Source organism: Zingiber officinale, chromosome 3B (genome assembly GCF_018446385.1).
Source record: "Zingiber officinale cultivar Zhangliang chromosome 3B, Zo_v1.1, whole genome shotgun sequence".
In the NCBI taxonomy this organism is placed as follows: Eukaryota; Viridiplantae; Streptophyta; class Magnoliopsida; order Zingiberales; family Zingiberaceae; genus Zingiber; species Zingiber officinale.
Genome location: NC_055991.1, coordinates 8642167 through 8658200, shown reverse-complemented (window position 1 = coordinate 8658200; position 16034 = coordinate 8642167).

The following is a 16034-nucleotide window of genomic DNA, read 5'->3' as shown; positions in this document are numbered from 1 at the left end:
AATGGCATTATTATCGAAACAAAATTAAGACATCTTTTATATTTTGTGTTGAAAAATATATTTTATATACTATTTTTAATGGAAATTATATTTCAACGTACCAGGAGGTGAGGGATAGGTGTATGTCATCGGAGAAAAACAAACTTCTATCTCTTAGTTAATTTTATGATCGGTTATAAATTGATTTCATGATTTATCTCTCTTCACATAACTTAAAGACGAATTGTGAAAGAAGTCTCAGGTAAACACAGGGGTGGATCCAACAGGGGGTGGCATCGGCGGTTGCCCCCCTTGTCGGCGGTGTAACCAGTAGTATTATGGCATTCCACTATTAGAGATGGAGGATATTGTCCTTGTTTCGTATAAAAATTGATCACGCTCAGCTCATATCGTGATTGTCCCTCCATGCTTAAATTCCTGGATTCGTCATTGGGTGAACGTAATCAACTTTTTACTAAAAAAAAAGGAAGATATGAGGAAATGGGAGGAAAGGATAAATAAGAGGAAAGGAAACTTTGAACCTTGTTGGAAAGGAGTGAGCTAAAGAGAAGGACAGGTAGGAATTGTAAAGCTAACAAAGCAATTCGTTTCTATTTTCATTTTTTTGAAAAAACATGTGTTTTTCCTTTTCTTAACGGAAAGGGAAGAGAGAGAAAGGAAGGGAAAGAGAGGAAAAGTAAAATATTTATATTTCTCTTATTTTGATATTTGGAAGAGAGAAGGTTTATTAACATAATATGTTTACTTTGTTTGGAGGAAAGACAGAAGAGAAATGAAAGTTAAATATATAAAGTTATAAAAATACTCTCATTTTTTTTTAAATAAACCTATATGTGAAAAAAAAAATGGGCCAAAGCTAACGTCATTGAGTTCAAGCAGTTAGATGCTAGGTGGTGACAATGTCAACGTCATGGAGTGTGAGCGGTTAGACACTAGGCAGTGATGACACACGATGTGTGAGGAGCGACGACACAAAGACGATATACCTAAATAGATGAGTTAATTTGGAAAATAATATTTTAAAATAAGGATAAAATTAGAACAAAATATTTTTGAGTTCTCCTTCCATACACTCTAATCGAGGTGTAAGAAATTATGTCGTTTCATGAACATGCAAGGGTAAAGCTTGCCCTTCTCTTCCTTTCCCCTCCTTAACTTGCTATATCCCAAACAATTCTCTTTCCCCTTATTTACCCTTCCCTCACCTCCTCCCAAACATAGTGCAATTTGGGATGTAAAAAAGGGGAAGGAAACCCAAAATAATTTTTGTTTCAATCTTATCCTTATTTTAAAATATTAATTTCAAAATTATCTTTGTTCCAGTTTTACGCTCTTTTATTCTTTCTGCTAAAGTGTTCCCCTTTTTTGTATTTTTCCTTTTTTCTCAGGACACAAGCTGCTCCTCTTTTTGCTATTATCGATTGTGTCTTCCTCTTCTCACGGTCACTTCATTGTCTTCTCGGAGGTCAGAACTAGTTCTGCAGCCACACAAGTAAGGTGTATTTCCACCCATATTCCTTTTGGATTTTTTTTATTCTAAGGTTCTCAGTTCCACTTGTTTGGTTGCAACTTTTATTGATTCACTTTGTTTTATTAATGTCATTTGGTGTTCTTAGTTTAATTAGAGGTTAATTTTTTAGCTGAGCTTGTGAGTTTGTTCGAATTTAGGATTGTGTTCTATAATTTGGTTTGTTGAATCAAAGATTGTGTTGTGTGCTTACACGTTCATGTTGAACTATAGGTTGAATTATGGATGTGAATTTTTTGTCATGTTGTAAATTAAGATGACAAAACTAAAGAAGTGAACTAGGAACCACCAGTAAGCAATCCTCTCGTACTTCTTTTTTTAAGGTCAATTGTCATACTATCATTATTCCATGAAAATTTTCATTCCATTTCCCTATCTGACCACCCAGAAAAAGTAAGAAGAAGACATTAGGCATACACATCTGTCACTCTCTCTTTCGTTTTGTTTGGAAAAAAATAATAAAAAAATATCAGGTCATCACTATTCGCTTATCACATTTGCCCATCTTCTGCTTAATTTTTTTTTCTTTAGTAAAATTATTTTCCTAATTGTTTCTCATTTAATTATTTGTTTTTACTCATAATTTATTTTTTTTATTTATTTGATTATAGATGGGTGATCAAAATGGTAAATGTAAATGATTTAATTAAGTTGCATCTTTTGCATCAATTCACATCGACCCAAGTTGTTTGGTTGGTTGCAACTTGGTATGAGCAAAGTAAGCACAAATAAAATAATCAAATTCCTCATGTTGTATGATTGAAGGGGAACGTGAATAAAATGAATTAATAACAAAAGTGCTAACTAATGATTAAAAAAAAGGGTAATACAGTGCACGAAGCTCCCGCCATGCGGGGTCCCGGGGAAAGATCCATTGTACACAGTCTTACCCTACTTTTTGCAAGAGACTATTTTTAGGATTTGAACCCATGACCTTTTGATCACAAAGTAACAACTTTACCGTTGCGCCAAGGCTCCCCTTCTAACTAATGATTAATATTGTAATATAATTAGAAAGTGTTCTTCTGCGTTTGTGGGATTATGTAATTTTTAGTCAAAGAAGGTAGTTTCCGACCTACAACAAGGATCACTATAGAAGAACAAGTAGCAAAGTCACTCTATTTGCTAGGTCATAATATTATAAATCGTGAGCTTGGCTTTTTTTTTTATCAATTGAGAGAAACAGTGAGTCGTCATTTCCATAATGTTTTAAGAATTATAATAAAGTAAGAAGATAAATTTATCAAATAACTGAATGGGTTACAAGTTTCTTTAAAAATCTTTAATAGCAATTGATTCTACCCATTTTTTAAGATAAAAATATTATTCTTATCTTTTGACTAGTATAAATTCATGCCTATATGTTTATAATTATTAATAATTTAGATATGGTTATATCAAGATTGTGTTAGAGCAATAGATGGAATACATATTCATGTTGAAGTTTCTCCCTTTGACGCTCTAAAATTCACAGTAGAAAAGATTTCTAACACAAAATGTTTTAGCAGCATGTATATAATGTTTAAAAAAAATCAGTTCACTTAAACAAACCAAGATTTATGTTATGGTTTAATACTAAAGGGTTTAAGTAATTAATGTATTAATAGGTTAACGAACCCGATTTAATTTGCTAGCAATCCTACTTGGCTTACCCTTTTAAATATAAGTTTTATTTTTTCCCTCCCCTCACCTTTCAAGCCATCGGCCTCCCCACACCTCCATCCAAACCCTAGTGACTTTAGAAAAGATAGAGGAAGAATCTCATCGAAACGTTTATGGTCATCTTTCCCTATGTCTCATGGGTGATCTCTCATACATGAAACACCAAGGCAAAGTTTCCTTTTTTATGGGTTTTGATATTTACTGTGCCATATGGATTGTGGTATAATATTTTGATCTATGTCGCAAGTTAATACATATAATTTTGATACTATATGGATTATGCTAGGTGTCTTGAGGTAGGAAACATGATTGTTGGTAACGAATATGTTGCTTGTTTTTTTTGATGATCAATGAAGTTTTAATGACCATTCGATGTGGGCCAGGTTAGTTGTGCTTGGTTGTCTCGTAAAAGGTTAGTTAGGTTTAAATTATAGCTGATTCAATGGGTAAGAGATTAATCGGTTCTTGATTATTGATTAGAGGAAAATAAATAATTGAGTCAGTATTGTGTTAGGCTTTACGTGATACCATGTGAACAATTTTATAAAGGTCCATCTTTATCCAGTGCTGTCAAAGGGCAATACATCATATTTATTTGTTTCTTTTAGCAGTTGCATCAGAAATTGTTTCCTCAATGAATACCATAAGAGCTATTGTTATTTAAGGATTGGCTTGAAGCTGGAGTGAATTTACTTCTATCATCAACATATTATTTGGTAATATAGTTTTGCTTTGATGATGCCTGAACATTCACCGGCTTAAGTTTGTTCATGAATGGTTTGACATGTAAATCATATTTTCTAACTACCTTCCAGTTTAGTATAACTTATTGATCACTGCAATCAACTATGCTTAATATTTTGCAACTCTCTCAGACACTCTTCCTGTGTAAATAATGAATCATTAGAGAATCTAATAATTTAATAGGTTATCTTAAAAGGGGAATTATTATTTGACACCCCCTTAGGTAGTCCCCTCTACCTAATTATTGTTTTATTATCATCTTTACTGTTACATCCTTATGATTTTTATATTTAGAAGTAGACCCTCGTCCATTTACAATTAGTTCTTTAACACTTCCCTCAAACTTGTGCAAGAATATTGAAACATCCATCTGGTTATAAATTTGTTCAATTCTAGTATTGTTTTGATTAACTGATAGGTTTAACTATTCTACCATGTTATTTGAAATAACTATTTTTGTGCTCTATATGGATAGTTGAGGAATTAAATTGTAAAGGGTAGATTTATTTAAGTGTTGTACCAAAATAAAAGAGGTTTGAGAATCCAGCTTAAGAAGGGTCCGGTGAACCTTGAAAAAATAAAAGAGATTTAGGAATCCGACCTAAGAAGGGTCCATTGAACCTTATCAAAACAAAAGAGATTTGGGAATCTGTCTTAAAAAGGTTTGATAAACCTTACTAAAACTAAAGAGGTTTGAGAATCTGGCTTAAAAAGAGTTCGGTGAACCTTATCAAAACAAAGAGGGTTGGGAAGTCAGCTTAAGAAGGGTCTGGTGAACCTTACCAACCTAGTACTAGGATAAACGTTTGGCCTAACGATTAGAGATTAAGGTATAAAGGAGATACACTTAATAATATGAATTCTTGTAATTTATAAGTCTTACAAGTAAAATAAAAGTTAACGAAGTTTTAAAAATTGAATGTTAATTTAAGATAATTTGGAGGTTCATGAAAATGAAGTCGGAGGTTATTCTTCGTTGGTATTTAACATGGTAATTTATCAAATATTCCTCTTAAATGTGAATAGATACTATTTATATAAAGATTGAATTTGTTGTGTCTTTAGACTCACTAGATCCATATGGTGCATGTAATGAGAAGACGGAAGCACTTTACGAATGAGCTTTCTTGTACCTGGCAGTGCACACCCGATTACCTGTTTTATTAGTATATTTTTCTACTTGCATTATGATGTTGGGTCCTCTAGTCGGAATTGAATTATTTGTTTTAATAGTCAGTTGAATTCATCTCACTAGTTAATTGCACTTTCTATTCTTTTGAAGATTTTATTCACTATTATGTTGTTCAAACTCATATTATTTTGGGTTTAGAGTACAATCAATCTGTAATGCATTATCATTTGGTGTTGTTTTATTGAATTTTAGTCTCTTTAATGTGTGTGTGTATATATATCTATATGATCTCAAATTTACTTATGTCTTAATAGGGTGGGAAGGGACAACATCCGATTCAAAAATATATTAACTAAACAAGAGTAACTTAAAATTATAAAAGGTAAATTAAATGACTTATATTGTGATTGGGCTTTTCTTGCTTTTACAATTTAATAGCACATACTTTTTTTTTAGGAAAATATTATCTTGTTGATGTTAGATTTAAGTTGAAAAGCGGTTTTATTACACTATATCAAGGAGAACATTATCATTTGAATGAATATAGTCGTAATCTACAATGAAATGCTCAGGAGTTATTTAATCTTCAACATTCTTCTTTGTTCATTGTAATTAAAAGAGCTTTTGAAGTCCTTAAGAAGAAATTTTCTATTATAAGCAATTAAATGGAGCCAAATTAAAGCATTGAAACTCAAAAATATGGCAAAAGGATTTGCTCGCCTCCAGTGCCCCCAGCTAATCTGTCTCTAGGCCAACACGAATGAGGTAAATCACGAGTGATTACTAGTCATTAGTGCAGTGGTTAAGACATGAGGAAGGCATGTTCAGACTCGTCGAGTTTCGACCTCATGATCTAATGTGGCAACACCCCATACCTTAACCACAGCACGACCCCGAGGGGATAACATTGAAACTCAAAAAGAAATTATTCTATGTTGTTATATTTTATAATTATTTAATTAATGTCTATCCAAATGAGGGATTAATTGCCGAGGTTGATGCCGAACTTAATAATAATAGTGAACATCAAGAAAAAAAATCATAGTAATAGAGATAACCATGAAGATGCAAGAAGGGGAGAATTGTTTAGGGATTTCATAATTGTTGTTATGTGGTTAGATTATAATATGTGATATTTATGTTTATCTATTTATCTTGTGGTTTTGGACAAATTCTCTTATAATTGGATGATTGTGAATGTTAACATTTTAATTGATTATGTTATTTGAATTTTATGTCATATGGTTGTTTATGTGATTGTGTATTTTGATTGTTACTATATTTTTATTTTTAAAGATGCCAAAAAAGGACTTATAAAGTGAAAATGTAGATGCAAGTAAGGCGAATAATCAATGTGTTTGGAATAAAGTAATTGATGATGCTCTTATTGATGCATATTTGAACCAACATAATATAGGTAATAGGGTTGGTGGAACCTTTTGTAAGTACTCCGTGATAGTTTTGATATGGTCAACTAAGTTAAGTTAGGTACTATTTGTATTTGGTGCATTGTGTCTAAGTGTGCAGAAACTTAGGAGTACAAGAAGTCTAGCAGAAGATGCAAAGGACGAGAAGGATGACATGATAAAGAAGTCGATGAGCTTGGTGCATCCGAGGGACGATGAGCTACAGTACATCGATGGACGAGAAGGATGTGCACAATGTTCGAGGGACAAGAAATTGAAGAGGAAGTCTGCTCGAGAAGAAGGTCAGAGTTTGGTTTGGAATATCTCAACTCCGGATAACTAGAGTATCACCCACAAGAAGAAGATCAGCTATAAAGCTGATCTACCTCATGGAAGATGTCTTCAATGGATTGGAAGGCGCCTCATATGAATAGTATCGAAGGCGCATTCCAGCCTGTTGAAGCCGCCTTCAGATGACTGTTAGACGAAGATAAAGTTTTATCTTTGGCAATAAAACTTGTCTCGTTGAAAGCACCTTGGACCACCTTAAAGGCGCCTTCAAGTTTTGATTAACGTTTCTAGGAGCTATAAAAAGACTCCTGGAGTTAGGAATTAGAACACGACTTGAATAACAACTACTGTAATCTTTTCTAGTCTTTTTCTTGAGTTGTCAACGTTTGTAAGAGGCTACTCCGTCTTCAATGAAAAAGTATTTCTAATAAAGTTTTTCAATGCCTTGGATTAACAATTATCTAAGTTGTAACCAAGTAAATATAGTCTTCTTACTTTCTTTCTTTAGTTGTTCATTTTTATGCACTTCATTTTTGTTTAAATTAATTGTGTTATCTAACTAAGTTAAAAGATCGAGAAAGAGGTTATTTTTATTTTGCAGGGAATTCACCCCTCTTGTCGGTCGCACGGGACCAACACCTTTACTACACATACATTTGAAAATATTGTGAATGAATTGAAAGTAAAATTTCCCAACAAAACTATCGATAAGGGCAAGATTCAAAATCACATGAAACATATTAAAAGATGTTGGTTTCATATTATGATCTATTCAAGAATGGTATCAATGGTTTTGCATGGAATCTCACCTAAGGGTGTCAATTCGGGTGGGTCGGGTTGAGTTTTTTTTTAACCCAACCCGGATAACCCCAAAATCAAATTCAAAATAACTTTTTTTTTTTTGACTATTTGTCCTATAATTCTTCACTTTTATCTCAATACTATATCATTATCATACAAACATGATATTAATATACATAAAAATATCTTAATTTTTAAAATAAAATTCGATTTTACCCTAAAAAAATCTACTAAACCCTATATTTAGGTCAACTCGGGTCAACCCGAACCTGACCCGAACCCAAAAATACCCAACCCGAACCTGATTTTTTTTCGGGTCGACTCAGGTTAGGTCGTCGGGTCGGGTTAATTTTTGGCACGCCTAATCCCACCACAGAAATGTTCATTGTTGAACCTTAAGTTTGGCAACAACTAATAGAGGTGTGTTTCATAATATACATTTGAAAACTATATATGATTTTCTCTTATAATATTATCTATGAATAAATGTTTGATGCAATTATATTATAACTTATAAATAAAATCAGAAGTTGTCGAATGGAAGAGTGAGCCTATTCGAAATTATGAGAAGTTAGTTCAATCATATGAAAAAGATGGGGCTATAGGGCAACATGCTAAAATGGCGTAAGAAATGCGAAAGAGAAAAACTAACATGGAAGTGGAGAATCATATTGGTGAAAATCATTTTGAAATCATGATGAAGTTGAGTTTATGATATCTCAAAAGGAAATCTATTTTAACAATTCAGATGCAGTTAATGATGAAGTTGAATTTATGATATCTCAATAAGAAAATTATTTGGATAATTCGGATGCAGTTAATGAGAATACCCAAATTTCAACTCCTAATTCTAAACTAACTAAATCACAAGCTAACTCTTTGTTGGAGTATCATCCAAGAACAAGTGTAAAGAAAGGTAATTGATCATGACGGTATAAGCAATGCAATTGAATAAGTAACTCAAGTCATTATAAGTTCAACATGTGAAATAGTTAAGTCAAATAAATTCATAATTCTGAGAATAAGTAATGTTTGGTTAGTTACATATTTTCTATCGGAATAAATCAAATTTTTTTTTACTCTTAAAGGAAAATAAGAGAAAAAATTAGATGTGAGAGAAAGATGAATGTGAGAGAAAAATATGATGAAAGATAATGATGAGAGAGAAAGTGTTATGAGAAAGAATGAAGAGAGAGAAAGTGTGATGAGAGAAAATGAAAAAAGAGAGTGTGATAGGAGAGAGCATGATGAGAGAGAAAATATGATGTGGGAGAAAGTATGATGGGAGTGAATGAAGTGAGAGAAAATGTAATGCGAAAAAATAAGAAGAGAGAGAGTGTGATGAGATAAATTGAGGAGAGAGAAAGTATGGTGAGAGAGAAAGTATGATGAGAAAAAAAAAGAGAACAGTGAGTGTGATGGGAGAGATTGAGAACAGAGAAAGTATGATGAGGGATAAAGTATGATGACAGAGAAAGTGGGTTGAGGAAAAATGGAGGGAGTGTGACAAGAGAGATTGAGGAGAGAGAAAGTGTGATGAGGAAAAAGAGAGTGTGATGAGAGAGATTGAGGAGAGAGAAAATATGATGAAAGAGAAAGTATGATGAGGAAAAAAGAAGGAAGAGAGTGCGATGGAAGAGATTGAGGAGAGAGAAAGTTGTTGGTCCCTCTGGAGGCCGGCAAGAGGGGAGAGGTGAATTGCCCTATAAAAATAAATTACACCTTTCTCGGATTTTCAACTTAATAATAAAACTTATAACTTTAAATAAAAGAGACTAATTAAAAGAAATCAGACACAGAGGGTTTACTTGGTTTGCAATCAGAGGATTGCTAATCCAAGGAAAAGACGACGCACTATCTGATGACCTCCTATGGGCGGAGTAACCTCTTACAGCGTTGACAGCACAAAAGAATAGTAAAGCACAGAGAAAATGGATTACAAGTTGATTGAACAAGAATGTGCATATAAGTACTATATTTATAACACTGTTCGGGGTGCTCTGAAGGGTCCAGGCGCCCTGGGGGGGATAAAATTTTATCCCCCAACGTTCAGATTGAGTCAAAACTCGATCTGGTCAAAATCTTCGGTCCGGGCGCCCCGGTACGCTCCAGGCACCCCGGACCCAAAGTCAACTCTAGTTGACTTTTCCGTCCAGTAGCTCTGCTTCGGTTCAGCTCGTCTCAGTCCGGGTCTTCAACTCCGGATCCGCTAGCTTGGGTGATCTCGACCATCCGGAATAGGGCTCACCCGAACCCAAGTTCCGGCCTTCTCCTCGAGCAGCCTTCCTTCCCGATTTCTCGTCCCTCGAACGTCGCGTACGTTCTTCTCGTCCACTGGTGTACTCTTCCGCGGTCAACTCATCCCTCGGATGCATCGAGCCCGTCGGCTCTCTCCCCGTGTCGTCCTTCTCGTTAGTCGCGTCTTCTGCTCGACTTCCTGTGTTTCTAAACTCCTGCACACTTAGACACAAGGATTAGACAAAACATGACCTAACTTAACTTGTTTGATCACATCAAAATACCTTGGGGTTCCAACAATCTCTCCCTTTTTGATGTGAGCAACTCAAGTTGAGCTAGGGTAAACAAATGCAATAAAAATAACTGATTTTGCAAATAAGCCCAAAATAGATTTTCAGTTTATTTTATACCACCCCCTAGACTTAACATACTTTTCCCCCTTTGATCACATAAAAAATTGGGGTTTTTTTTAACAAGTCTAAGGTAAATTCTAACTTAAAAAAAAAATTTAAGTTAGAAAATTTCTAAGAAATAATTTTCAAAGTCTTTGAAAACATAATTTTTAAGTTTCAAAAAAATTCAATTTAAGTTAAAAAAATTCTAAGCAAAAACTTAAAAATAATTTTTATGCAATGGAATAAGTAACTTTTAAAGTTTCTAAGTTAAAAACATAGGAAAAAAATTTCTAATTTCCAAAAATAATTTTCTAATTTTTTTTAATTTGCAACAGAAACATTTTCTAAGTTATACAAAATTTTCAAAACAAATATTTACAAACTTTTAAGCATTATTTGATTCTAATTTTAATACTTTTTCCAGAAAGTTAATTAAACATTTGATTTCAATATTTTGACTTCCAGATAGTGGCGAGGCACTAGGCCTTCTTGGTTATTGGAGCAACAACCAATTCCTTAGACAAAGCCTCATAAAGAAACTATCTGTTTAACTTTTTCGCTGAAAATGTTAAGTTTAATTTTTAAACTCAAGTTAAACATGTTTTCGGAACCCAATAGAGTGTTGGGGTTGCAAGGTTGCAAACATAGTCCCATATTGAAAACACATGGAAAAGATTATGGGTTTATAAGAAAAAGATATCTCCATTGACATGAGGCCTTTTGGGTAGAGCCCAAGAGAAAAACCATGAGGGCTTAGGCCCAAAGTGGACAATATCATGTCATTATGGAGATATCTAAATTCTTTTCGATCCTACAATTGGTATCAGAGCCCGGACTGCCAGAAGGTTTAACCGCCGACTGTGCACAAGAGCTATGGTCTGATTGAACCATGTGAGTACAATATTGACCTCGAACAAAGAAAGTGGGGGCTCCTATGTTCGGATCAAGAGGACCAGACACCAGGCAGGAAGTCCTAGTAGGTCGGGTGGACCGAGGGGCAGGAAGTCCTAGTTGCGGCTAGGCAAGGAAGTCCTAGTAGGTCGGGTAGACCGAGGGGCAGGAAGACCTGGTGGGTCGAGGATCGGACGTGGGAAGCCCATGGTCCTTTGTTTGAGGGGGGAATTGTTGGGGTTGCAAGGTTGCAAACATAGTCCCATATTGAAAACACATGGAAAAGATTATGGGTTTATAAGAAAAAGATATCTCCATTGACATGAGGCCTTTTGGGTAGAGCCCAAGAGCAAAACCATGAGGGCTTAGGCCCAAAGTGGACAATATCATGTCATTATTGAGATATCTAAATTCTTTTCGATCCTACATAGAGATTCCTACCTACAGGGTTAATCAAGTATTTTCTAGGTACATAGGCTTTAGATATTTTCTAATTTCACTTTGGTGAAACCTATAGTACCAGTTTAGTCCTCTATAATTTTTAAAATCAGAAATATTTGAACCGTTAGACTTTCTCAATCTTTCTATTTCTTCTTTTAATTTTTCATTTTCAAGTTTCAATTTATCAAAATCCTCTATTAGACATGATTTTGCCCAAATTCTTTTTGTTTCTAAAATTTTATTTTTTAATTTGATATTTTTATTTTCTAATTTATACATGGATTTTGCCATAACTTTAATACCAAAGTAAAGTTGATCAGGAGGTAAGAGGCATACATCACTTACCATATCAGACTTGAAGATTGATTCTCCCCCTGCTTCGTTGCATTCATCTGACGTCCCTCCCCCTTCATCGATGCTGGATTCTAATGTACTTTGCCCTTCATAGCTTACCATTAGTGCTATCCCGGCATATTCTTGAACCTCGAACTCAGATGATGAACTATCGTCCCAAGTTGCTTTTAGATTCTTGTGCTTCTTGGGTATCTTGACTTTGTCCTTCTTTAGTTCTGGGCAGTCTTCTTTTAAGTGTCCTTCCCTTTGACACTGGTAGCAACGCATCCTTCTTCTATTTCTTGGATTCTTTTTGTTCTGCATTTCTTTAAATTTATTAGATCTAAAAAACTTTTTAAAATTTCTTACCATATATGCTTCCTGATCCTCTTCTGAATCTGACTCGGGTTCATCCTTCTTGGTTGCGTTTAGTGCGATCATCTGGCTTGATTCCTTTGTTGTTCCTGTACACCTGGTTTCATGTAATTCAAGAGTAGAGAACAATTCTTCTAAAGTACTTACCTCCAGGTCTTTTGAAATATAGTAGGCATCGACGATTGATGTCCATTCTGGAGTTCTGGGAAACGCATTGAGTGTGTAGCGTATGGTGTCCCGGTTTGTTACCGTTTCACTGAGATTCTCAAGACCAGTAATCAATTCCTTTACCATCGCGTGTAGATCGACTACCTTCTCACCTTTTTCCATACGGATGTTCGTCAGTCTGTTCCGAAGGATGTCTCTCCTTGCTAGCTTGGCTTCGGATGTTCCTTCGTGGAGTTCCAGGAACTTCTCCCAGAGTTCTTTGGCTGACGAGTAGCTTCCGATGCGGTTGACTTCTTGAGACGGCAACACGCTCAGCAGGTGATATTTCGCACGGTTGTTCGCTACGGAATCATTCTGCTCCTTCTTTGTCCACTGACTCTCTTCTTTTTCTTCTCCATTCTGATTCATCGGAGCTACAAAGCCATACTTTATAATTAACCGAATTTCGAAATCAGTTTTCAGAAATACCTCCATACGACTCTTCCAGTGTGTGAAGTCCCCCTCGAATTTTGGTGGAACAATGTTTGGTCCAGTCATCTCGTTGCTTCAATCGGCGGTTAGTCCTCCTGAAGCGCCTTGCTCTAATACCACTTGTTGGTCCCTCTGGAGGCCGCCAAGAGGGGAGGGGTGAATTTCCCTACAAAAATAAATTACACCTTTCTCGGATTTTCAACTTAATAATAAAACTTGTAACTTTAAATAAAGAGACTAATTAAAAGAAATCAGACACAGAGGGTTTAGTTGGTTTGCAATCAGAGAATTGCTAATCCAAGGAAAAGACGGCACACTATCTGATGATCTCCTCTGGACGGAGTAGCCTCTTACAGCGTTGACAGCACAAAAGAATAGTAAAGCACAGAGAAAATGGATTACAAGTTGATTAAACAAGACTGTGCAGATCAGTGCTATATTTATAACACTGTTCGGGGCGCCCTGAAGAGTCCGGGCGCCCTGGGGGGATAAAATTTTATCCCCCAACGTTCAGATCGAGTCAAAACTCGATCTGGTCAAAATCTTCGGTCTGGGCGCCCCGAACCCAAAAGTCAACTCTAGTTGACTTTTTTCGTCCGGTAGCTCTGCTTCGGTTCAGCTCGTCTCGGTCCGGGTCTTCAACTCCGGCTCCGCTAGCTTGGGTGATCTCGGCCATCCGGAATAGGGCTCACCCGAACCCAAGTTCCGGCCTTCTCCTCGAGCAGCCTTCCTTCCCGATTTCTCGTCCCTCGAACGTCGCGTACGTTCTTCTCGTCCACCGGTGTACTCTTCCACGGTCACCTCGTCCCTCGGACGCACCGAGCCTGTCAGCTCTCTCCTCGTGTCGTCCTTCTCGTTAGCCTCGTCTTCCGCTCGAATTCCTGTGTTCCTAAGCTCCTGCACACTTAGACACAAGGGTTAGACAAAATAGGACCTAACTTAACTTGTTTAATCACATCAAAACATCTTGGGGTTCCAACAAAAGTATGATGAGAGAGAAAGTGTAATGAGAAAAAAAGAAAAAAGATAGTGTGATAGAGGAGATTAAGGAGAGAGAAAGTGTGTGATAAAATAATGAGCAAGAAAATATGATAAGAGAGAAAATATGATGAGAGAGAACAATGAGAGAGAAGTGATATGAAAGAAAAAATAAAAAAATATATTTTGATATTTGATATTAAGGGAGAAAATTTTTGTTTTAAGTCAAGGGTATTTTTGGAATAAGGGAATATTTTGATTGATGAAAATAGAGTAATGGCTCATTGAAGGGGAGGTATATGGGAATGAGTTATTACCCAATTTCAAGGATTCATTTCCTTATTTGTATTTCTATTCCTATAATCAAACATTAACAATGACAATCAATGATTCTCATTCTCATTCCCCACTCCTATTTCTCTAAACCAAACACTCCCTAAATTCCTTCGGTCCTGATAGTTTAGGTGTTGAGCAACATAAAATTTCTACATGCTATTTGTATATTATTCAATGCCCGAAGATGTTGCGAGTGTTACTTGGATGTCCTTATGAATATCGCAAAAACTTATTCCAAATGATGGATGGATAGAATCCACCGCATGATTAGTTTGTTGCTTGTTATGCGATATATAATTAGATGATAATATTTGGATGCTAATATGCTATGTATTATGTATTTGGATGTGATGTACTTGATGATTTTAGATGTTTGTTACACTATTACTATTTAATATAAGATTTGTTGCTTAATAATTGTGTATACTTTGTTTTTATTATGGTGGAATGGATATTGCTTTTAAGATGGTGCATTTTTACTCTTTTTAATTGCTACATGAAGTGAGGGATCTAAGCTGGCAAAGGGCATTGAAACCTAACGGAAAATGAATTGACAATATTTTTTTATGAGAATTAATTCAGAGTATATATAGTTGCAAGATGGTTTGGCACACCAGTAGATTTTTTCTGCCAAATAGATGATAAATGGATAGAAAGAGCTTTAATAACTTATTCGATTATTATTGGTAGGATTTTTGAATATTATTGAAGTATAACAGAAGTAAATATGAAGTGATATAACATACTGTAGAATTATTCATTTTAAATGGTAATATAAAATAATTAATATTTTTATTCAAAAATATTTAATTTGTATTTATAAGAATATTAATATAAAAAAATCAAATTAATTTTAATTTAAAAAGTTAGAGTATTTTTATAAATTTATATATTTTATTTTCATTCTCCACCATTTACTCCCAAACAGAATAACATATATTACATTGATAAATATTATTTCTCTCCCAAATAAGGGGAACATAATACTTCATCTTTTTTTTGTTAGTACCCCAAAGTAGTTTTGATGTGATCAACCAAGTTAGGTTAGATCCTATTGGTATTTAACCCCTGTGCCTAAATGTGCAAAAACTTAGGGGCACAGGAAGTTGAGCGAAAGACGCAGCTAGAGAGAAGGACGACACGAAAGAGAGGCAACGGGCTCGGTGCGTATGAGGGACGAGGTCCTGCAGAAGAGTATACTAGCGTACGAGAAGGAGGCGCGTTGCGTTTTCAAAGGACGAGAAGCTGGAGCGGAAGATTGTTCGAGAAGGCCGGAAGTTGGGTTCGAGTGAGCTCTATTCCGGATGGCCAAGATCACCCAAACGAGCGGAGCTGGAGTGGAAGACCCGGACCAATGCGAGCGAAGCCAAAGCGGAAGACCGGGATCGAAAAATTAACAAAAGCTAATTTTTCAATCTAGGACGCCCCGAGCTAGTTCGGGGCGCCCGGACCTAGTTCAGGCGCCCAGACTCCGGGTGCCCGAAACCCTCCCAAGCGCCTAGAGCAGAAAATTATCCGGAACGTGAAGTGACACATTTCGTTGCGATGGGGAAAAAAGTTTTGTTAGGACCCTTGACGGCCGACTAAAGGGGGTGAATAGCCCCTGCACAAAAACAAAACAAAACCTTTCTCGGACTTATAACTTAATTAAAGAACACTTACACAAAAAGGATAAAGAAACTAAAAGACAGAGGCACCGAGAATTTACTTTGTTACAACCGAGGAGGTTATTAATCCAAGGAAGTAAACCGCACTAATTTCTCCTTCAGGCTAAAAAGCCTCTTTACAGCAATGAGAACACAAAAATAGAAAGCTAAAATAGAAAGTATCTATAAGTGTCCTTT